The 23,531-nt window shown below is 42.0% G+C and overlaps 1 long non-coding RNA gene across 3 annotated transcripts in view; it reads right to left on the bottom strand.

The window, feature by feature from the left end:
- The window catches only part of LOC132245584 (uncharacterized), a 69,393-nt gene that overhangs the window by 8,440 nt on the left and 37,422 nt on the right, over nt 1-23,531 (bottom strand). For 2 of the 3 annotated variants that reach the window (XR_009457287.1, XR_009457288.1), the window contains one exon: nt 14,015-14,151. This is a non-coding gene — a long non-coding RNA (uncharacterized LOC132245584). Of the gene's footprint in view, nt 1-14,014; nt 14,416-23,531 lie in introns of those variants that run through there. The other variant, XR_009457286.1, reaches the window with a different exon arrangement.

The following is a 23,531-nucleotide window of genomic DNA, read 5'->3' as shown; positions in this document are numbered from 1 at the left end:
GGGTTTTACTATATACCAGTACAAACCACAGCGTTCCAAGGACAGGTTCATCCATGCAAAGAGTGCCCAGCTGAACTATAGAGGTGCAGAGAGAAAGGCAGCTCTCAGGTCTAACTCATGGCACTTTACAGCAAGTGCCATGAGTTAGACTGATCCTCCTGGTGCAAAACCCCATTGGGTCAGGAGGGTGTGCTAATTGAGTTTCAAGATACAGGAAGAGAGGCTGCATCTCTGCAGCCTCTTCCCCTAGCTCTTCCTCCCCCAACCCATGCCCCCGCGTGGCAGGAGAGGGAGGTCTTGTCTGGGGTTTTCCAAGCCATGCTGGAATGGGGGGAGGGGCTTCAATCCACCCCCCCCCCCACCCTCCAGTGCCAACTGGGCAACCCCCAGAATGAGCTCCCTCTGATCCCTTACCTGACTTCCATTCTGAAAACAGCACTGAGGGTTGGGCTGGGTTGTGTCAGCTGAGCCCTGCTCCCAGTGTGCACAGACAGAAGTTAATGAATGTGCTCCACTTTGGAGCACCTTCATCTGAACCCTCATGTAATGAGCGTTCAGATTGTCACAGGATCAGACACTTTTAAAGCTCGCTTCAGTCATACACTTGTGTTTGGTTATGGCTGTCAAACCTTTTTTGGGGCCAGATCAGGTGAAAATGGTCACTTCTGTCTGTGCCATAGAAGTCCTTTGCCTCAATGATGAAACAAAGCATTTTTCTCCTTAGAATGATCTTCCCCTGTGTATCTAGCAGACCTCAAGTACTGTGCCACTGTTTGGTTACACCTCAGCATTATAAAATGGTTAAACTGTTACCAAGCTTCTTATTTGTATCCCCGCTAAATGAGATGAGTCAGTGTGGAGAGACAGCGGCAAACAGCACTTCAGCATTAGAGACAACAGCATTGCTATCCTTGCAAAATTGCCCACACCATCCATACCAAGGAATGCGACTGATTTGTTAACAACAGAAACAAAGAAACACTCTCAAAGATAAAGAAGGCTGGTATCCAAAGGACTGTGCATGCTATACCAATTATCCCAAAGAAACTGTAACCATGCTGTCAGCTTATTATGGGACACTTGTAGACTCGGACAATGACAAAGCAGGAGACTGCTTTTGAAGCATTCACATTTATAATTGCTGACCAGCATAAGCCACTCTGCAAAAAAACTTGCTTTGTCAGTTCAAAATGAAAACACCCAGGTCTCGTGTATACTCCGCTGTCAAGATGGAGAAATGGTCTAGCCTAGGAGAAGACAGAATTAGTATAGGGAGAAAGTTATATACACATCTTTCTGGCTCCGATATTAAAAAGACAATACGATACCACCTGTCCAATTTCCAGTTTATATTCCAAATCAGAGAGAAAGAAGTTATGTAGCAATGGGCTCAACCTTGGTCCCTGCTGCCCAAATAGTCTACTTTTCTTTGGTCTTCAGAATACATAGAGCTATTCTGTAAAAAACTATTTCAGAGGATGGGGTTAATCTGTGTCACATAGGAGAGTCCTAAATGCCTTATTTTAAGGTTCGGAAGAGGTGTGTTTTTGTTTTTTTTGGTAATTGAAAGCAATTTTGTAATTTCCCTTTGCTTTTGAAATTCATCCCTATGCAAGAGGCCAGAAAAGAACAAGGCACCATTTAAGCCCTCAAATTTATCCATAAACTGACCCTCGGCAGAGACGAGCAACTTCCTATGTGAAATATCCACAGCTGCATACAAATACAAGCGTTGGTGATAGCCAAGACCTTTATGCCACTATTGTGAAAAGCCATTCAATTAGACAGGAAAAGCCATACCATTAGGATTTACAGGGATAAACTAAATACCAGAATAATGGATCACAATGGCCAAAACAAGCCAAGACCTACCACTAACCTGATATACGTGGGTATAGGATGAAATGCATCTATACTCAAAGGGAAATCCCAAGGTCAGGTACAAATCCCGTATCATCCACAAAACACTGCCTAGGTAATGCTGCCCTTAGATCTCACACGGAACAGGACTCTGAGAGTGTTTTCTCTCAACATATTCAGAAGCTATTCTAGGCCCAAACACTTGCCCAGAATCTCTCTGTCGCTCCCTCTCAGCCTGGTGCATATGATTAGTGTGGCTCCATCCTCCAAAAGGTGGAACTGGACCTGGTTGCCCCCTGCGCCTCATCTGCCTATACATTTTTGGAGGATCCCAGGACTCATGAATACTTAATTCCAATCAGGATTAGGGGCTAATTAGCAGATGGCTCCTTTATGTAGGGGGGCATCTGGAGTGTGGACACACAATGAGCAGTGCTGAGCAGTGGGGTCACCATGGCTTGAAATACTGTTGACTCTGTGGGGCCCAGCCCAATGAGCTATATGGCAAATCATGAGCCTTTTGGCTTTAGACTACTATCAGGCATAGCTTGGGCTACTATATAGATAAGTAGGTACAAAAGTGCTGCTTAAAGTGTCTTTATGGAGTACCTGTGCTAAAACTTGCAGCAGTTTCAAAAAAAAGATAAAACGCACCAATTCTGAATGAACTAAGTCTATGCTTATATCAAGATCAGTTTTTCAAATCTGCTGTTCACATGGTCAGGAAGAGCAGGGTCTGACAGTAAGGAGCGGGTAAGGGGATGCAGAGGGCTCCCTTGAGCTGCCTGACCCCACAGATTTATTTTTCCTGCTGTAGTAGTGGGAGGGGGACAAATTCAAAGCAAACCTTCAATAATTAGAGTCTCTACCTGGAAAATTGTAACAAATTTGTACATTTTCCACTTATAGACTAAGTATTGGAAGGTCATTCCATATTTGAGTAAATACGGTAAATCCAAATGCATGTGGACACAAGCCAGCCTTCAGGTGATAGCAAATGGGAATAAACCCTCTCTAGGGCAAATCTGCCAAATACATTTTCCATCATAAGCTTCCCTGCCTCTTTCTCTGAAACACGGCAGTGGCTAAAGTAAAACACGGCCCAGGTGACATTATTCATAAATCTGCATTAGGCTGCTGTATTTTCAAGTCGTGTATGTTCGTCACCCAGAAGTTTGCAGGGAGAAGGCATCAGAGGGAAGGCTCATTGAGCACTGAGGCTCCTGCCTCTCTCTCAGCCCACAAGAAGATTAAAAGCACAATGTAAAATGACTGTGAACAGAGCTTCTTGTGTTCACCTTTAAAATGAATTACTAGTGCTTTTTCCTCCATCTGTGAAGCAGACCACAAGTTATCTCAGAGGTGTGGGTCGTAGTCATGTTGGTCTAAGGACACAGGCAACAAGGTTCTTTATGTAAATCTGATATCTTTTATTAGATCAACTCAAATAGTTGGAAAACTTCTTCCTAGCAAGCTTTTGGGTTTAAATACCCTTTGTCAGGCTGAGGAAACAGATGCAGATGACTTTGTTGCTTTGTGATATCTGCACTACTAAAACCTCTCTATAAACAAGTCCTATTTTTATATAACATGGATGTACATGCATGTGTGCAGCAAAGGGGCATGACTTTGGAAACCGATGAGCTGGTGTACACACATGGAAATACTTGTGAGTAACCCTGAGATAGTGAGGCATACTACATTTGTTCTGGCAAAGCTGCACTTGTGCCCCTTGGCAGACTTGAATAATAATTTTGCTTTGGGATCAACTCATTTTTGTATAAAAAGGGCCCATTTGCATTAAAAGTATCACACTTTAACAAAGCCTATTCTATCCATTCATTTGAGGTTACATTTTCAGTAAGCTGGACGACTGGAGGAGATTGCAAAACAAGAACTGGGGAACGTTGGAATTTAAAATAATCTTTTTTAAGCATTTCATATAAACATTCATTTATGGAAGTAAATGACCCGATCTGTAAGCAGTTAGAGGATAAGATCCTCTTTTTACATGTGTTATATTTACTAGGATGAGGAGAGGAGATCACAGCATTAGCAGCCAAGTGAAGGACCCTCAAACTCACCGGCTTGTATAGGACGTTTGATAGTAGTATATTATTCAACAGCTAGATGTCTCTGCCTGCTGCACATAGTTCTAGACAAAGTATGATGCCTTTTAAAAAAAGAGAAATAAAATACAAATCCGGGTCCGTTTTCATCACCGTTTGCAACATGTTAATAAATGCATCCTGTTGAAGAAAAGCCATGAGTTTTTAAGTTATGCCAGACAGGACAGGTCAAGGTGGCTGAAGTGCAACATTCCCTGGCATAAACCTTAATAGGGTGCTGATCTCCAAAATACAGAAGTACCTTTCCGCAAAAGGTGCTCAGTTATTAAAGTGATATTCCCTAATAGAAAACCCCCAAGATACAGAGAATGAGGGGGGGAAAAAACTGTTATAGATACAGAGGTAGGGATGAACTGAAATACCAGATGCAAACATATCTGGGCTTTGGGGAACTTGAAAATCCAACTCCAAACTTTGTGGTTCTTTAATTAGAGGCAAAAGTAAGAAAACCTGCAAGAGACTGAAAGGCTTGATTTGAATTTACGCATTCAACTTGCAGGTTCAGAGTCCACTGAGGAACCAAAATAAAGACGTTTTAGAAAAGCATTGCATTTCACTTTTATGGCTTATCCACCTGTTAGCTATTGAATGAAGTCTACATTGTGATTTTTTTGCACAATGCCTGGTATGATAGGGTCCTGATTGGGCCCTATGGTTGCTATCACAATAGTAGGAATAAATTACAAATTGCACACCGCTGGTTATGACGTATCACCCCTCCCTTGAACCTGTACGGAAAATCCTCCAAAAATTGAAACCCATACTAGAAAGAGACCCTATTCTTAAAAAGATCTTCCCAGAGCCACCCATCCTAGCCTTCAAACAAGCACTGAACCTCACCAACCTCAACACCAGAAGCAAACTTCCTCAAGTCCAGAACACACCAAAAGGATCCAGACCGTGCCAGGACAAGAAATGCAAAACCTGCCAACACATCTCCACCACCCCCACTATTACTACACCCCACTACAGAGCCATCAGCATCCCAGGATCTTACAGCTGCACCTCCAGAAATGTGATATACCTCATCCAATGCACCAAATGCCCTGATGGAAGAACTGTAGGAGAGACCAAACAACAACTGCGCACCAGAATGAATGCACACTGGACATCTATCAAAGATAGAAATACCCAATTACCGGTGGGGGCACATTTCTCACAGGAGGGCCACTCTCTCTCCAATCTCTCAGTCCTGATCCTCAAGGGAAACTTACACAACACTTCCCAGAGACGAGCCTATGAGCTCCATTTCATCAACCTCCTGGATACTAGAGATCATGGACTAAACATAGACATTGGATTTTTGATACATTATAATCTGCCTGGCAACTGACTCCCCAGCCCAGTCCCTGGCTTCTTTACATTTCATTCCATCCAGGAAGAGCACACACCGACTGCTGCAACTTGTTAGCCTGACGAAGGGTTTTTGAACCTGAAAGCTTGCTTAATAACTATTCTCCAACTATTTGTGTTGGTCTAATAAAATATATCAAATTCACGCAAGGAACCTTGTCTGGCTATGCTAAAGAATTTGGAGAAATTATATGACCATTGTTGCGAATAAATTCCCACTTAAGGTGTGCACAAATGTACACACACACTTCAGTTTTGCCAAACCTAACTGAAGCTGAATGTGGAAGAACTGAAGCTGATTGCTTGTTTCATTGGGCTGGAGGGGAAACAGAGTAACTGTTGTTAGAACATTTTAGACTTAGGGAATAGGTGACAGTCATTTATGTGCAGGGACTATTACAAGCAGCAGCAACGTCACCAATCCAATTTATCACCGCCAATGAAGAACGCTCAGCTGAACCTACAAGATTAAAAATATTTTTTTATTATTCTGAGCAAAAAAAGTAACAAAAAAATAAAACCAAACAAAAAAAAAATAACACCCATGAGTCTCCCTGCAATTGAAGTATCTGATGGAATTGAAGGTTAGTGTGAAATATTAAATACAAGGAATTTTTAATGTTGCATTCAAGGAATATTGATGCTTACATAATGTATGGCAAAGTATTTAGTAATGCACCATGGTATAAACAAGCTGGGATAAAGGAAACCAGTCATCCCATGCTCATTAAACTGTGTTGATCCCCAATCACTTGGGAAATGCTAGTTACGTGCTGTGCCCTTCGGTAGACATTACTGCAGCCCAAAAATCATATAGCCACAGGTGCAGGTGTGAGATGGGAAATGCATGTACAGACACACTGAGTCTGAACTATGTACTGTGCACACTGTTACTTATTTCCAGGACCATCATGTGTTTTTCTTTACATGAATGCAACAAAAGCTTATATTGTATCAAAATGCCACAAACTAGAATAGGAGTTCCCAGCCTGTGGCATGCATACCACCAGTGGTACGCAGACAACCTGTCAGTGGTACGTGTTAACAGACTTATTATAATTATAGGACAAAAAATTGCTGGTGGTACTTAAGGGTGAACTGAGAAATTTGCTGGTCGTACTTAAGGTCATATCATTTTAAATTGGTGGTGCGCAATCTGTCAGAGTTTGGGAACCGCTGGACTAAAGGAGGTAGTCCTGGAGTTGGGACTTTGGAGACTTGCACTTCTATTCCAGGCTGTGCCACCAATTGAGTGGCCTTAGTTGTGCTGCCTCCCTTCTCTGTGCCTCTGTTAAGAACACAAGAGCTGCCATTTACTGGGTCATGGGTCCATCTTACCCAGTATACTCTCCCAGACAGTGGCAGAGCGCATGCTGAAAGGGAGAGTGAGCAGGGTATGACCAGGGTTTTTCCCATTGTTCTTCTCTCACTTGCAGCCTCCAGCATTTAAGGTCTAGCAAGTTCTGATTCGGAGGCTGTACCCCGAACTCCTGTGCTCAATAGCTATGGATGCACCTCCAAGAATTTGTCTTGTCCCTGTTTAAATGTGGCTAAACTGCCACAAGATGCTATGCAAGCTGACAGTGAGTTCCACACGTGAATTCCACCCTGTGTTAAGAAGAACTTGCTTTGTCAGCTTCCCCTCCTCACAGTGGGATCTCAGTACTCACCTCCCTTCTGCTTCGATGTCTACTACTAAGGGAAAGCTCAGCAACGTGATTATCTTTATATTGTTAATACAACAAAGAGAGAGAGAGAGAGGGAGAATAGGCCTTACTAGGAGCTGTATTCTGGCATTGTTTGCTCTCTCCCCTGAACAGCCCCACCTTCCAAATTGGAGGATAACGTGATGGACACGGTATACAGCTGTTAATAGTAAATGAAACAGAAGTATTATGTGGTATAGCATATGCTTTAACCTTATTTCACATAATACAAGTAGAGTGTTCTGTCTTCCTAAACAACTAGAATATTTTGGTTAACATTTTCTGTTCAAGTCTCCCTTTGTTGAAATGATTTTCGTAAGGGCTTGACTTTTGGTTATGATTTTCTTTTCTTTTTTGGATTTGAGGTTATAGTTCTATCATTTTAAAACCAACTGTCTGTGAAAGTCTCTAGATTTTGGAAGACTATCAATACACTTATAATATAAACTGTATCCAAGCTAATATTCTGGTTTGCTTTGGTGACAATATGTAGCCTGGCATTCTAATGTAACTTGTCTAGCTCAGAGCTGACTTAGGATGTGTTCAAACTGATCCTTTAGTTCAAGTACTGTATTAATTCTTTTACTTAAAAATTAGCTGAGTCATTACTTTGTCTTAAATGCCTCCTTTTAACCTACATTTTAAGATAGCTGCTTGCAAATCACTACCACCATGACCACCAGGGCAAAGAACTTGTAATGTCCAATATGTGAGTACTAATTTAACTTACTGCTTAATGGGTAGTAATTTATCTGGCGGCTAATCCCTCTTCTCCCTTTCCTCTCCATCTAGGTTTCACTTTTATGGCTTATCTACCTGTTAGATATTGTCTGAAGTCTACATTGTGATCTCTATGGGGCATGGGCTGTTGTCTTGTTTGCACAATGCCTGGTATGATAGGGTCCTGATTGGGCCCTATGGTTGCGATCACAATTGTAGGAATAAATTACTTATGAGCTGTATGCTTCTCTGCAAAGACATCGTCATCATTACAAATCAGTGACCACTGCCCGGTGTATTTACTATCTACAGCCAAAACTTGGGAGGGCTTCCCCAAGACCGGGCTTCAGGTCAAGGCAAAGAAACTTATGGCAAGACAGAATGGCAGGAAGCATGCCCCTTATCCTCAAGGATGGATCATGAAACCAAACAGATCAATACAAGTCAATGGAAAGACTCTTCAGGTTGAGGTGCAACCCAGAACAGTCTTCCAACGTGGTATGAACCTTCCACAGGTCCCCAGACAATTCTGCCCCATCCAATTTTGCAAAGGAAAAGGGCAGCTTACCTGGATTAATCCCTTGTTCAGCTGGACATGGTGGGCTTCGTATCTTCACACACATGGCTCACATGACCATTTATCAACTTTTGCCACTTGCATTGTGGAAAGACCTAGAGACTCAAGCCCTTTTGTGCGAGGCACAAATGCCAAACAAAACAAAGATCGATTTTTCAGTGGAGAGCTTCAAAGATAACAGGTAACTGATTTGTTCGGATCAGAAATGAACTCAATCTTCTCTCTACTAATAAACAGAGCACACAGGCCTCAAGCTGCAACTAGATCCATCTCTAGTGAAATCAATGGCAATCTTCAGAGGCACAAGGACCTACATTTATGAATCTACAATTGCAGGATTGAGACTTATTTAGGCTTTATGGGACCCAAAACATTGTAACAGGGCAGATGGATCTGTTTCTTAACTAACCCCCTACAGAATCCACGTGACTTGAAATGCTACTGCTAATTATTCTTATCACAGAATAGTGGGCACCTTGGGAAGATCTGAAGGAAGAGAGAGCTCTCGTATTATTGAAGTGTGAATTATCAGTGAGGAAAAAGCCACTGAAGGAATAAGAGGTTGTAAGACCAATAAACTATGGGCAAACAGTTAGTGGAGTTTTCACTCCAGGCCATGAGACAAAGAGAAAGTCCAAGACGAAGTAACTGCTAAGAAATGGAATGCAGGAAAAACATACATGGGTTTTTTTCTTTGTTTTATTTTTCCCCTTTATGAAGATGAAAAGTTTTAATTCAAAAAACAAAACAAAACAGAACAGAACTGAAGAAGCCTATGCCAGTTAGAAATGTGTGGTTGTTCTGAAATATTTAATATCCAGTGTTGAGTATTTTATGCAAGAAATATTTGTGCTTGTACTGGCACTTCATTTTAATGTACAGAAACATCATGGACCAGATTTGTCTACTGCCAGTAGAGGCCTCTTAAATGAGGCCTTGATGATCATGCTCCATAGAAGTTAGTGGGATTTTCACTACCTTTATGGCTAAGTGCAGATGTCACACTTAAATCAGCCTAGCCCTCATTAGGTCAATCTAACTGTTGATCTTTACAGACATTCAGGGAGGTTAGTTCTGGCAAAAAATGGACAGACAGATCTTAATTAGTTCACCCAAGGCAGCAAATTATGTCACATCAGGAATGGTTTAAGCCCAATCTGCTGAACATCTGCACAAGTAGAGTGCAGTCCTGAGGCTGGGAAAGCCCAGCCACTAGCCCCAGCTCTGGGGCCACACTCATGAGAAAATGACTGTAGGATCCCTTAAAAATCTGGGCCACAAAAGGCAAGAGGTAACAGGTAAGACATGACATCTGGATCTAGTTCCAAAGTCCCTTAAACCTTTAGGAAGCTTGGATAAAAGGTATGGTTCAAGACGCACCTGGAATAATGGCCGAAACACAGTGTTACATTTCTTTTGTTAAGGAAGGAAACGTAAAGTTACAGAAATGGGATTGAGGCAACCAACGAGCTCTGCTTTAGCATATTTTTACAGCAAGTTGTAGCTTGTAATGGTCTATCAACATTAAGCAAGACTTGCATCATTTCTGGATTGAGGCGCCCATGTTCAGACCAGGCATTTACTCTGCCACAGGGTCACTGCATGCCCTTGCACATTCTGCACCTCACATTTCCAATCCCACCTAGCCCCAGTCCAGCTCCTACTGGAGTAAATGGGAAACAACCAAAATTCTCAGTGCAGGCCATACCTGGTCCTAACGCCTGACTTGGAGTAGGACTAACAGGCTTCATTACCAAAACTAATGATGAGTGTGGAAGAGAGGCACACTGAAGAAACCTCTGGAGGCCTCTTCCAGGGACACTTTTCCGTGATCCTATTTGAAATTCTCAAGCAAAACCTGCCTATGAATACAGAAACATTTTTCATCAACAGTAGAGCCCTCGGATGGATAAACAGGGACGGCCTTGTACCAGATAACTCGAATAGCAAGATAGATGTGTTATTTTGCCTTGGTAGTGCTGGGAGTGATTCTTCAGTGACCTGATGAAAAATGTTTTTCATTGAAAACGTGTCTAACTTTACTGGACCAACTGCATGGCTGGGATAAAGATCACTCACAAAAACCCTTGCTTTTTGCATTATTTTACCTTCTAATTGGTACGTTGCATACTTTTGCTATACTTGCTGTCCAAGCAGGTAATAGGGCTTTATCTAACCTCAAAATCGCTATACAACCAAACTGTCTAAGAACCAAGATGCAAATCACAAACTGAAATCTCTAATTGTTCATATTCAAGCAGTACAAAGCCCAGCTGGATTCCATGCCACAGTTAGTTGTATTTGCAGCTAATATTGAAGTACTCTTCTTCAACTTCTTCTTTTCCAGTATATTAAAAAAAAAAATCCTTACACCACTGTTCTCCCCTCCCTTGCCAACCTCATCACCAGAAGCAAACTTCCTCAAGCCCAGAACACACCAAAAGGATCCAGACCATGCCAGGACAAGAAATGCAAAACCTGCCAACACATCTCCACCACCCACACAATGACTACACCCCACAACAGAGCCATCAGCATCCCTGGATCTTACAGCTGCACCTCCAGAAATGTAATAGACCTCATCCAATGCACCAAATGCCCTGATGGAAGATATGTAGGAGAGACCAGACAACAACTGCGCACCAGAATGAATGCACACTGGAAATCTATCAAAGACAGAAATACCATATTACCGGTGGGGGCACATTTCTCACAGGAGGGCCGCTCTCTCTCCAATCTCTCAGTCCTGATCCTCAAGGGAAACTTACACAACACTGCCCAGAGACGAGCCTATGAGCTCCATTTCATCAACCTGCTGGATACTAGAGATCATGGACTAAACGTAGGCACACAAGGTTCTTTGGGTGAATTTGATATCATCAGATAAAGGAGGAGCCATAGTCATCCTAAACCATGAGGATTACATAAAGGAAGCCAAGAGACAGCTCTCTGACACCACCTATTACAAAGAACTACAAGAAGATCCTAGTCCCCCTTTCACCAAAAAACTCAACTATACCATCAAATCATTTCCATTAAGACTACAAGAAAAACTACAGACCTTGATCCCCCCACTATCTAACCCGGGGACTTTTTACATGCTCCCTAAAATCCACAAACTAGGGAACCCTGGCAGACTTATCATATCCAACCATGGGACCCTAACTGAGGAAATATCAGGTTTTGTTGAATCAGTCCTAAAACTGCTTGTCACCCACAGAGCCAGTTTTGTACAAGACTTTCTACGAAAACATAGACCACCTTCCCAGCAACACACTCCTAGCAACCATGGATGTTACCAGCCTATATACTAACATCCCACACCAGGATGGCATGCAAGCCTGCCTTACATATCTACAGGAACAAGATTACAACACAGAATACAGACCCAAAGATATTACTGAGCTTATACACTTCATCCTCGCACACAATAATTTCACTTTTATATATGCAACACTTCCTCCAGATGAAGTGAACAGCTATGGGCACTAAAATGGCCCCACAGTATGCCAACCTTTTTATGAGCCACATGGAAGAAGACTTCCTCAAGAACTACACCATCAAACCCTTGCTATACTTGAGATACATCAATGACATCTTCATCATTTGGACTGAAAATCTGCAATCTCTGATTGAGTTCCATCAGAAATTCAAGTCACCATCCCTCCATCTGACTTTCTTTAGAATACTCCAGCACCAACATCTCCTTTATAGACACAAAGATCAGTATCCAGAAGGGTAAAATACAGACCCCAGTATACAAGAAACCCACAGACCAACAGATATATCTGCACAGAACCAGCAATCACCCTAAACACACCAAAAAAGCTGTGATATACAGCCAAGCCCTCAGATACCACCGCATCTGTACCGAAGAGAACACCCGGGATCGCCACCTCACCAATCTTAAAAAGCCTTTCACCCAGCAAGGACACTGCTCCAGAGAGGTAGATCGCACATTTGAAAGAGCCACCTGGATACCACGTGATGAACTGCTGCAGTACAGAAGAAAAACACCCACAAATTGCACAGCGCTGGTTATGACGTATCACCCCTCCCCCTTGAACCTGTATGGAAAATCCTCCAAAAATTGAAACCCATACTAGACAGAGTCCCTATTCTTAAAAAAGATCTTCCCAGAGCCACCCATCCTAGCCTTCAAACAAGCACCGAACCTTGCCAACCTCATCACCAGAAACAAACTTCCTCAAGCCCAGAACACACCAAAAGGATCCAGACCGTGCCAGGACAAGAAATGCAAAACCTGCCAACACATCTCCACCAGCCCTACAATTACTACACCCCACAACAGAGCCATCAGCATCCCTGGATCTTACAGCTGCACCTCCAGGAATGTTACATACCTCATCCAATGCACCAAATGCCCTGATGGAAGATATGTAGGAGAGACCAAACAACAACTGCGCACCAGAATGAATGCACACCGGAAATCTATCAAAGACAGAAACACCCAATTACCGGTGGGGGCACATTTCTCACAGGAGGGCCACTCTCTCTCCAATCTCTCAGTCCTGATCCTCAAGGGAAACTTACACAACACTTCCCAGAGACGAGCCTATGAGCTCCATTTCATCAACCTCCTGGATACTAGAGATCATGGACTAAACATAGACATTGGATTTTTGATACATTATAATCTGCCTGGCAACTGACTCCCCAGCCCAGCCCAGCCCCTGGCTGCTTTACTTTTCATTCCATCCAGGAAGAGCATACGCCGACTGCTGAAACTTCCTTAGCCTGACAAAGGGTTTTTGAACCTGAAAGCTTGCTTAATAACTATTCTCCAACTATTTGGGCTGGTCTAATAAAAGATATCAAATTCACCCAAGGAACCTTGTCTCCCCTTTTTAAGGCACGTGTGCAAATGCTTCCTAAATTCCTCTAGCTTAATTTTAATTTCCACTTCAAGAATTACCTTTTGGGGCAAGTACTTTGTACATCCTCCAAGTCCAAAGTTTTCCCTCCTCTTAAACTTTAACCATGTATGAAATGTGCAGCAGCACACAACACAGAAACAGCTGCTTTCCTGCTCTGCTTATCAAGTTGCATTGCTTTTGCTGTTTGTCAGCACAAGGGACCCAGCAGTCAGCCGACTGACACTAGGGTAAGCACCACACCACCTCAAGTTTAGTCACAATGGCTAAAATGTCCAGGATGACAAAATAAATCTTTGTTACAGTGAAACAAGAGGACAAAGCAGTAAAAGGTAGCAGTGAAAGTTTGCTGTTCTTATCTACACTAACTATAAAGGTGGAAGGCCAATTCCTTCTTACATCTGTGTAATACCACAATAATTCCAGGGTACTGGTCTCAAGTTGGAGTTACATCTAATTTAACAGGAGTACAGATGAGGACAGATGTGGCCCAGCAGACAGCATTCAGAAAAGGAGATCTTTTCAGAATCAGTGTTGCATTAACATGCAGGATTACCATGCATACACATGCACATAAATAACATATTCACAAAACCCAACCCCTTAATTCTATACAAAACATAAGGAGCTTTGGTTGTCAGGCCCAAACATTTGTCTTTTGTGTTGCAAAGCACATTTCTTTTACATTAGAAATTTCATTCAGCTCTATTTCACTTCGGGGAGGTGTGCAATGGGATATCTATCCCAGGAAATAACCATGTGGTTTCTGCTTACCTGATATCGGAGCACCATTCCCACTCGCTCTCTGGATCACAAGTTCTGTCCCACTCTGGCTTGCAACACCGAGCTGAATATCCAAGTTCAAAGTCAGTCTGGCGTTTACAGCCTTTGTGCTTCCAGTTGCAGTAAGTCTGGAAACACACACATCACAACTTCCCTATTAATTTGCATTAAGATATCCAGCACTCAGGATCTCTCTGTTCTGTGGAAATGCTTTTCCTTCTCTTGCCCAGTCACCTGATTTCTCCTTTACCTAGGATCAGTTACTAGAGTTTTCCTTTTTCCAGACATTTCCTCAGGCATGAATCAGGGGATCGAATGTGTTTGCAAGCACGCATTACATCACCATTCTAATAGTTGAGTGAGAGTTTGCTACTAAAATTGGGAATTACTTCCTTGAAATGGTTTGTGCTAAGAGTGTCTCACTATTGTCTCCAGCATTGGGCCGGACCCTGAAATGAGTTCCATGCATAGAGATGTTTGCAGCATTGCCAACATGGATGGTTCAAACTCATGAGATTTACAAATTATTTGTTTTGTTTTTTTTTTTTTTCCATTAGCCTCCAGTTTTTTTCAGCTGATAGGGTACATGTGGGTCATATTGTCAGCTTTTCTTTACAACAACCAGGAAGGGTGTTCTCCCATACAAACATGATTGCAGGCATCCTGGCTTTAAAGGAACATGACAGTTCACCAGGGATCCTAGTTTTCTGTTTAGTGCAGAAAAATGCAGATTTTCTCATTTTAAGAGCAGGACCTGGCAGAACAAGGTGAGGAACCCCAGTGAGCCCCATGCCACCATGGTGAGGCACCCCCTGCCTGCCTGGCAGCAGCAGGGGTGACACCACGGAGTTGTGTCCCCCACTGCTGCCAGGTGGGCAGGGAGCACCTTGCCATGGTGGTGTGGGGCTCATGGCAGTGGCACCAAGCCTTCTAGCCCACCCTGCCAGATCCTACCCACAGGACCAAAAAGGCCCCCAGTGGGAGGTCAGCAGAGCGGGAAGCCCCAAGCCTACAGCCGCCAGCCTGCATCTGCATGCCCTCATGGGCTCTGCTCCATCCATGACACCCACGGGGAGGGGGAGCCGGGCTCCGCGCTCTATTCAGGCCACAGCAGCCTCTGCCTCCCATGGTTGGCAGCCAGTGCTCAGGCACTGTTGGTGGGGGGGCAGAGGGCTTCAGACCTGGGTTCCCAGCCCCATAGGCCTGGCAGCTTGCCCCCCCCCATCCCTCTCTCACAGGGCTGGGGGGTGCAGGGGCTGTGGGTGGGGAGTGAGGGATAGTGGTATGAGCTGGGTACTGGCCTATCAAGGCTGCTCACTGCCACAAAGCAGCTGGGGAGGACAGCTGCAGCTGGACCTGCATCCTGGTGAATGAAGGGGGCAGGGGAAGCTCTGATTTTCCATGATAAGAAACCCAAAATCAAATGCTAAAATTTATAGGCATTTAGAATTTAGTTTGTTATAGTGATTGAGACACTGGTAGGCTTCCAAATTGCTTTCAAATTGTAAATATATCAATAAAACATTGTGTTCAAATCACACACACACACACACACACACACACACACACACACGGCTATACATATGCTTATACAAATATAGTGGTGGTCATTTAAGTCATGGGAAAACTGAGATTTTATGTTTTTAATTAGAGAATTTGCTATTTTTATCAGAGAGTTTGCAACTTTTAAACAGAGAAAAGCAGAATCCCTGGAGCTTATGACACTCGCATTAAAATCAAGAGTTAGTGGCACTGCCTCTGTGTCTGCAGGAACTCATTTCAGGATCTTCATGGATTTTGCTGCTTGCTGTCGTATCTAGAAGAGAGAGATCACGTAACAATTTCTAGATAATCAGTAGATCCCAGTTGGGCTAATGGGCTTTCTTAAATTATTTATATGCTATTCAGGTCTTGGTGGTTGGAAATCATTATTCTGATGTATTTCACTATGTCAATCTCCACCAAGGTTTCACAAAGATTATGCCATTCCCACTCTCAGGCTTCAAATGCAGAAAAGGGCAGGATCCTGAATGAATGTAATCTTGTACACTAGTCATTTTTGGCAGTCAAAATAATGACTTGTGGCCAGTGACAGCTAATATAATTTAGAGCAGCCTGCTGGGGACAAGGCTTGGTACCTAGCCAGCTCAGGAAATAAAAATGTGAAGCTGAACTTTCTGCTGGTTTTGCATTCTCCTCCTCAATTATGTTAGATCCGGGCAAGACTGGGGGCTTTTGCCCCAACAGTCTTATCAGGCACTATTGTTTCAAGTTTATTCTAAATAGAAGAGACTGAGTATTACTTGAATGCAAATTTATCCCACAAGCTAATAAACTAACAACCTAATAAGATGCTGGCAATCACTGTGCACCATCATACATAACATAACATAACATAACATAACATAACATAACATAACATAACATATAATCACAGTTTCACAGATTTTACAGAACCCGCAAAAAAGAAGTCCACGATTGCCAGGAAATCTGGTATTGGTTGTGATTTCCTGCAATATTAGCCACCTCCACCCCCCCCAAATACCAGTAGATCATTGATGTAACCAACCAGATTGGTTACATCTCCTTGTCAAGCAGATGTAACCAAGAAGAAGAACTGGCCAGATGACATTTTCATCTTCGGATTCCCCAACAAGATGCAAGTAATGTTCACCCTGAACCAAGATGGTCACATCAAGGAGATGCAACCAAGCAACCACCACCAATTAGTGGTGAGCGGTGGGGTCACCAAGGCCCCTCTGCCAATCAGCAGTGAGGGGCAGGGCTGTTACAAAACACCCGCAAAGTCAACTCGGTGTGCTGCAAGCTGTGACAAACCCTTTGTCTCACTGCTATTTATGCAGGTCCCTAGACATAACACAGATCAAAATACTTGCCATTCAACTCTGATTTAGCAGGTTTAGATCTATACAGTTCTCCTGCACCAACTGTTAAGGGAAGTGACTTATTAGTAGGAAGCGCTGGAGCATTTGAGATGCTCTGGGTGACACTTGCTGTCATTAGCATGATACAACCATTATACAGAAAAAAGAACTAGTCATAACTACAAGGCATAAGTGTAACAGCAGTATTTCCATTCATTTACTCAGCTAGAAGCTGGCAATTCTCTTTTATTTATAAATAGTCACCCCAAAGCAATGCATTTGTCCATATTTCAATAATATGATTAGGCAAGTGCACTTCTCTATTCCTGGATGGTGAAATATTCTGGATGTCATTCCACATTGGGTGTATTTGGAAGAGTGAAACACAAGCTGAATGCTCTAGATGAGGAATAAGCTTCTTTTTATGGAGAGCTATATGTCATGTCATATAGGATTGATAGCATTTAGAAATGGAGCCATATATCTTCATGAGAGCAGATATGTTATAACATGGTTCAGTAGCACAATCAACAGTTTTAACCACTGACAGAAGAACAGCAAGACAAGTTTTTTTTCCAGTGTTGCCACCGATTCTTGTTCTGACCTTTAGGAAACCCCTTGGCCAACCTGGGCCTTAGTAGTGAGGAAAATTATGTTTATCACAAGCATGCTGCGTTTTCAGTCTCATTGGTAAAAGTCCAATTCACCAATGCATTTAAACATTTCTCTGACATAAAATGCATGGATAGTCCTATTAATTTCAGTGGGATTGCTAAACATAGGTGGAAGCCTACCTATCTTGCTGAATCAGACTTAAAAGCAATGTCTAAACCAGCGTTTCCCAACTGGTGTGCTGCGGCACACCGGTATACCATCTGCCAGGCATGTCCAGGTGTGCCGCATCATTTTGGGGTGGAACCAAGCCCACCGCCATGCCCCAGCCAGCCAGATGGGGAGCATGGCTCCAGCCAGTGAATCAAGCGCTGCGCCACCTGCTCCACATCCTCAGGAGAGAGGCCACTTAAGAGTGCCGTGTGGTGAAAAAGGTTGGGAAACACTGGTCTAAACCTCAGCTATAATGAGAGTAATGCTGTCAGCCTATTCCCAAGCAAAGAATAGCTGTCATCATGACAGGTATGAACTGCAGTAGGAAGAGCAAATTTTATAGGGCATGAAAAAGGATTGCTTTGTCTTGCGCAGACCGATCACATCCTGTCTGTACCAGTGGTTGAGGGCATACATCCAAGACTAGCAAAGGTGTGCTAGGCACTTAAGTGACTGAGTTGCTGTTGAAATGATAGATGCTGCTGGGACTTTGTGTCATCCAGGATGTCAGGACACACAGAGCCCTGTCCAGAGGTCTTATTAGTATCAGTCTAGGGTTTGAACTTAACTAGAAGGCCAGATAGGGCATTGTAGGAGTGTTTCTTGTTGCTCTTCTCTTTGCAAAACATTGCAAAGGGGACAACAGTAAACTATGGAACAGAGCCAGTACCCTTACTCTCACTGGGTTGTACCTAAACACCAAAAACCATCCTGAACAAACCAAAGTATTAGCATTTGATTCATGCTGCTCTATGATTAGGGGTCCCAGCTGTTATCACAATGCAAATGATCAGACATTCAAAATAACCTGGTGAGCATGGGGCAAGTGCAGTTTCAATACCTTAGTTTGTCAAGGGGAAGAGGCTTCCCCCCATTTCTCTTAATTGGAAAATGCATTGAATTCATTTGTTATCACACTTTACTGAAAACAATAACTGTTTTTTTAAAAAAATATTTTTCTGCAAGAAAATAACAGCATATTAAAATGGCCTCTTTTTTTTTTCTTTTTTTTTTTTACAGACATCTGATCCCAGCAGTTTTTCCTTCCTGAGTGCAGAGAAGCTGGATCCAGTGATCTGTAAGGTCCCTTCCAGCCTCTAACAACTACAAGCCTATGAAAAAAACCTGATGAGATAAGTAGGCTATTTTGTTTTAATAAAAAAGGAGTTTCATGATGAGCTGCTGCTTATTCAAAGTGGTTCAATCATCTCTAATTATCGTTGTCACTGGTGACTTTTTGTTGCAAGGAACTTAAGCCAGGATTGGGGTCTTCCGTGGTGCCCTGTACAAACTTATGAAGATGCAACCTGGCACTGAATATTGAACAATCCTACAAAACTATAACCGGATTTATTGGCCCATTCCAGCTTATATTCCTTTCATCATGAAGAACCATGATTTTCTCAGGGGAAAGGCAGCACAGTCTATTTGATATGGCAATAGGATAAGAGCTCATAAATAAGGCTGAGATCCTGGCCCTGGTATTAACCTCAGATGAGTCACTTCACCTCCCTGCCCCTCCTGTATTTAGTTGGAAGGCTCTTTATGGCAGGGATCATCACCCCATATTTGCCCAGCACTTAAAACACTGGGGCCCTGTGCTCCTGCTAGCCTGATAATATTTCTCCCCTTTGGCAAAAGTCCTTCTTAAGGGAAATGTCAGAGCTAAAAAGAAAATGGATATGCTTAGGTTCTTCGATCTTTAATAAATACTGGTCACAACCAATGCTCACTTAATACGGATGCCTGATTCCCAGCCATTAAGGACTTTAAGCATCATTACTTCTGTTTGGTGAAATAAACTTATTAAGCTCTCATGGTAGCCTCAGCAGTGCTTGTGGGTGCGCAGGGAAAAAAACCCACACATTGCTGACTGTCTGAGACCAGAATTACTTGTGGTGAGATGGGGGAACCGGCGAGGAGTTAGCTTTATGTCAGGGCTCCATTTCCTGGGTAATGTTATTAATTTATTCATTAAGATGTTGTCAAATTATTGAAAAGAAAGCACCATGCTGAGATGTAGATAACAGCAGTTCTGCGTCCCATCTGAATGGTATGTTCACTTTAGCAGAACTTTTAACTACTGATAATGTTTCATAACTTTTACTTTTATTCAGTTCAGCCGAGCTTTTTTTTTTCCAACTCTGTTTACACATTTTAATGAGGTTTTAATCTTTCTTGACATACTCATTTAGATTATTTGTTTTACAAAAGTAAAGTGCCTTAAAGTGTAATTGAGGAAAGCAATGCCTGTTTCAACCTGGGTCTGCATCTCTAATTCCCCTTTCTTAATATTTCCCAACCCTTAAAAAAAAAAAATCCTACACATGGGATCTTGTGAGAATGTGTATGGTGGGGTATTACTTTTTTTAATTAATTCAGATAGAATAGCTGTCCAGAAACTGCTTTAATTAAAACACCTCCCACCCCACACCGAGCATGCATATAGGCAGCCATAGATTCTGGAGACCTAAATTTGAGTCTCAACTACGCCAACAATCCCAGCAAGTGATTTAAACCGATTTTCCAATATTCAGTGCTCACGACTGGGCCCAGGTTTTTAAAACAACTCAGATCCCGTTTCAGTATCTGGTCCGCAAGTATCACAATGGGCTTTGCCCAAAGCTTATCATTTTAGAAAATTTGATATTATTTTGCAAGGCAGCGTCTCTGAGGAGCACCAATCCCAGACCAGGACCCCGCTGTGTTAAGCACAATATGAATCCATACCAGAAAGATGGTCTGACCTTTTCATCTCCCTTGTCCGTTAAATCTGTAAGTTAGGGATAAAGACTACTCTCTACCTTGTAAGAGTGCTTCAGGACAAATACATTAACATAGGATATACATTAATACACCATGGCGCTGAGAGCCATATAAGAACCCTCACAGGTAGCCCAGAAAGTAATCTCTGCCTGTATGATTATGCCTCTATTTATTGTGTATATGAAATTATAATAAATATTTTAAATATTTTGCAGAGCATGAAGGAAAGTTAAATGTAACCGAAATAATTAATCCTTCTTATACTTCCATCTTTAATGAAAGCTTTGGAGTGTTCTCTAATCTCTGCAGAGCCAAACTGTTTTTTAAAAGCAATGAAACACTTGGGAGAGTGATCGACTTAGACATAATAATGCCACATCCATCCACTAATTGGAATACATTAAAAGTTTAAGTTTGATCAATATTTGTCACTCTCAACCACCAGTTAACATTAATAAAGTAGATTACTGTCAAAACATAAAAAGCAAGAATCAGCTATGAAATTGTTATGACATAATCAAGACTGATCTATAACTCCAACACCAGCACGGTGCAGTCATATATCACTAAGGGAATGTATCTTGCTACCCATCCTGTATTTGGGGCACTTTCTCCATAAAAAGTACAGTAGTCTAAGCCCATTTAGCAGTTATGAAACACCTTCTATGAAATGGCTTTGACTTGGTGTTATCGGCCTGCCTTATGCTACTTACACATGTTTAAACGAAAGGTTCCCTACAGCTTTCCAAAAGAAGGGGAAAAAATCCACTTTCAGTTCTTAAAAAAGTAAATAGTGCATAGAGAATTGTTTAAGGAAAAAAAAGAGAATTAGAAAGAGGCTTTTATATATTTATGCAAAGCCTCCAGAAAGGCAATAGCTGCCAAAGAACTGAGCTGCTGTGCGGGGGATTTATTGCATAACAAAAACGGCAAAATCGGCTTTATTTGCCAGGTATGGAAAATGGTAAAAGTTATGCAGTGTTGCCTACAGACTGAAATCCTATTCAAGTCAGTGGAGAAGTTCCCACGGAGTTCAAGGACATTTGGAATGAGAACCCAAGCTTTCCATCCCCACAAACCTCAGGCACCACTTAATATCAGCACTGGCGTTAAACCCATCTCTCAACAAACAACTACAGCATACGCCTCTTTTTAGGCACAGGAGAAGTCCCAAGCAAGAGACTGGACTTCAGCTTTGGTGCTGAATTGGACTCAAGTAACATGATTTTGGCTCATTTCCATAAGAGCTGCTTTTTAGAAACACTGAGCACTTTCAGCTCCCATGCACTTCAAACAGGATGATGAGCATGCAGCATTTCTGAAAAACTGCTTTCATTGCCTCAGTTTACCCATATACAAAATGATAGGCTAATGCTACTTCATGGAAATAGTCTGAGGCTTAAACTAATAGATCTAAAGCTCACTCATATCCCAAGAAGAAAAATGGTACATAAATGCAAAATATTGCTATAATAAACATTCAACAGTACAAGCCATAATAATCATTTTCTTCCCTTCTCCAGCAGCAAAGGAGAAAATATAATACTTACCATGGTAGAATTACCATGTGTTGGAGAGACTATAAATGGAAAATTCTCACACGATACTTCCTTGGATGAAAGCTCCTATGCAAGTGTAAATTATTATCATTAAAATAATGATTTCGTACTCTGCTTAAGTTTTGCAGCTTGCCCTGAGATTGAAAACAAAGCTCAAGGCATTAATATGAATTTTCCACAGCATTTGGTCTCCATCTGAATTGTGTAGTCCTCACAATCAGCACACAGAGACCGCATTAAGAAAGAAGGCCCTATGGTACAGGATCCAAATTTGTTGCCTTATTTTTCTCGGATAATTTTAAAGCCAGGAATGACTACAGAGATTGTAAACAGTACCTCACCAGTTCCAATCCAGTTCAGGTAGGAAGCTGAACAGAAGAGATCATCAAGTGATGGCTCTGAGGTGTCACATATAAAATGTGTTCTTTAGTCTCAGGGCAACTATCATGGGTAAAAACACCACTCCATTTGGCCATTCCCTACACCCCTCGCTGCCACTCTCAGCAGACAAGCAAATCATTAAAATGACCACAGAGGTTGATTTAACCTCTCAAACCCTCAAAATATTCTTCCCCATGGCAAGATCAAGACACGCCGGCTGGGGAAGCATGCAGAAGCTTGCCTGGCATTTGACTGGGTAATAGGTCCTTGAGAAGCAAGCCAGAAAACAATGCAGATGCCTTCTAAAAATGTTGCTTTGAGTTAGAACTGGTTTAAAATTTTTCAAGCAACCCTTTTCAATGGAAAAGATGTTTTGAACAACATCTAAAGAGATGTTTTGGGAATGTATTGATTTTGTAAAAAAAAAAATAAAAAAAAATTAAACCAACATTCAGTTCTGAGCAAGTCAAAATATTTTATTTCAGTCCAATCTTAACTTGTATCAAGTCAGAGCATGAAAAATCCTGCAGTTCCTATTTTCCACCCTGATTAGGGATTAAGTGAAATTTCAGAAACTCAGCATATTTGTTTTCTGATAACTTCCACCCCTGTTTTTGAGAATCTGTCACCAGCTGCTAGACATCCTTGACAGAAGTACTTCAACTGAGTTCAGTCAGTGTTTTAGGTCCCCCATTCCTCTGTAAATAAGGACTAAAACACCTCAAACTTTTATACAGAAAAATGGAGAGTCCCAAATTAGAGAAAAGGATGGAAGTAGGTGAGAATAGGCTGTGATCCAAAATCCATTTGAGTCAATGTCTTCAGTGTCCAAGGTTTAAAATTACTTTATAAACTGTCACTTTTCAAATTCAAGTTCAATCCAAACATGATTTATACGTGATCAATAGATACAGTACGTTGCAGACATGAATAGATGGTGTGAAGTATGTGCTAGGCCCTATCAGTCTTAGTTGTTAGAGACCTGGGGTTATATAAGTAATCTTTTGACCCAGTAAACTTTATAATCATCCACAAACATTGCTTGGGATCAATGTGGAAGTACGCAGATACAATTCTTGTGTTCTACAACAA

The sequence above is a fragment of the Alligator mississippiensis genome, chromosome 15 (assembly GCF_030867095.1).
Source record: "Alligator mississippiensis isolate rAllMis1 chromosome 15, rAllMis1, whole genome shotgun sequence".
NCBI classification, from domain to species: domain Eukaryota; kingdom Metazoa; phylum Chordata; order Crocodylia; family Alligatoridae; genus Alligator; species Alligator mississippiensis.
The sequence above is the reverse complement of the archived record's forward strand: the minus strand, read 5'-3'. Positions and strand labels throughout refer to the sequence as shown.